This window comes from Haemaphysalis longicornis, unplaced genomic scaffold, assembly GCF_048455015.1.
Source record: "Haemaphysalis longicornis isolate Haplotype H1 unplaced genomic scaffold, Haemaphysalis longicornis Haplotype H1 scaffold_1, whole genome shotgun sequence".
NCBI classification, from domain to species: Eukaryota; Metazoa; Arthropoda; class Arachnida; order Ixodida; family Ixodidae; genus Haemaphysalis; species Haemaphysalis longicornis.
In genome coordinates, this window is record NW_027526203.1 from 68,439,300 (window position 1) to 68,441,230 (window position 1,931).

Below are 1,931 nucleotides of genomic sequence, written 5' to 3' on the forward strand. Positions count from 1 at the left end.
CGGACACGGCCGCCTCGGTGTTAAGCTTACCAAAACCGCCTTCAATGACGACCCTCGCAATCGGCAAGCAAACGCTCTGCTCCTCGGCAACTTGCCGTATCCACGCGCATTCTCCTGTGCAGTCGTTTGGAGAAACTAGTGACGGGTGGACTACGTCCATAGTTGCTGCGGAGTCTCGGAGTGTTCTGCACTTCTTGCCGTTCACGTTTATCTCCTGCATGTAGGGCTCGAGCAATCGCATGTTCTTTTCGGTTTCTCGGATCGTAGCGAATGCAACCTTCTGTTTACAGTTTGCCGCGATGTGCCCTTCCTTTTTGCAGTTGTAGCAGATTATCTGCTTCCGCGACTCAAATGCCCGGGCGGCATCTGCGCGCTGCTTAGCATCGCTGTTCGATTTTCGAGACTCATCTATGCCTTCCCCAACAGTTTCTTTCGTAGGAGGTGAGTCTTTTCGAAAACTGCGACGCGCTAGCTGTTTCCCTTCCTCAGGCTTCTTCCTAAAAGCGTCCTTACCGTCCGCTTTTTCAATGCGCACCGCCTTATAATGCAACTTTCGGCGGGTGTAGTACTCCTCAGCTAACTCTGCTGCCTTGTTAAGCTTTACTTCTTGGAGCTTATCCTGCAGCCACAACCTGACGTCGTCTTCGACGCAGCGGTAGAATTGCTCAAGCGCTATGCACTCAACCACTTTGTCGCGGTCGTCATAGGCTTCCTCGCCTTTCAGCCACTCAATTAGGTCAGCCTTCAGGCGAAATGCGAAGTCTATATGCGACTCATTGCCCTTTTTCGCAAACCGAAACCTCTGCCGGAAAGCCTCAGGCGACAACCTATATTTCCTCAAAAGAGCCTCTTTGACCTCGTCGTAGCTCTCAAAGGCCTCCTTCGACAGGCACGTTATCACGTCCGATGCCTCTCCAGGAAGCAGGGCTAACAAGTTTTGCGCCCACAGAGACCGTTCGATATCGTTTCGCTCACAAACGTGCTCAAACTTAACGAGGTACTTCGCCATGTCCTCGCCAATAACGAACGGAGGCAGTTGGTCCCGAATTCTCGGACCGTTCGCAGGAGCCGTTGCAGAAGGTACGCTAGGCGCCGGCGAGCCCTGCCGGAACTCTAACCGCTTCAACTCGAGCTGCCTTACGGCTTCCCGTTCCTGCCTTTCAGCTTCTTCCCTGCGTTCCTGCCTTTCGGCTTCCTCCCTGCGTTCCCGTCTTTCCGCCTCCTCGCGCTCACGGCGCTCTTTCTTTTCGGCTTCCTCGCGCTCACGGCGCTCTTTGATTTCAGCCCTGGCCTCATTGACTTCCTCAGCCGTTACGTTCTCCTTCCGCATGATCTCAAGGATCGCATGCTTCCGTTTCGCACGGCCTAAGTCAAGGCTCAGCTCCTCGCAAATTTCGATGAGTTCCTTCACTTTAAGGTCCTCCATCGTTTGCACTAGCCTCTTGCTGCTTACCCGCGTTAGAATTCCCTTGCCGCTCCTATACTATCGAGCTACTAGTAAGGCACGCGCAAGTAATTCTCTACGCTCTTTTGTTTACCTCTCGGCACTAGCTTTGGTTTCAAAACACTTGCTCTAGGCTTGAAACACTCAAAGCTATACACAGTGCTTCACCCAGCCCTTCTCTAAACTACCATAACCTGTGCTAGAGAAGTCTGGTGAACTGAGAGAAAACGTCGAGCGCTTACCACACCAGGTAGTAGCCGTTGCCGGTCGATCCCACCGCTGCCACCACTGTTGGGTATGGGCCATCCCACCGCTGGTACCACTGTTGGGAATGACTATCCCAGGGCGGTCGCCCAGGTTGTGACTCGCATCCAGCTCGTCACCGAGGGTGGGAATCAGCCATCCCGACGCTGTCTCCGCTGTTGCGACTGGCCACCCGGGCGCAGTCACCGGTGCAGCGATGTTGCCTTGCTCCGTCCGCTATCGA

General features: G+C 54.3%; 1 pseudogene; it reads right to left on the minus strand.

The window, feature by feature from the left end:
• Positions 1-869: 869 nt before the first annotated feature.
• On the minus strand, positions 870-1,650 carry LOC144164430 (uncharacterized; annotated as a pseudogene).
• Between the last annotated feature and the right edge of the window lie 281 nt (positions 1,651-1,931).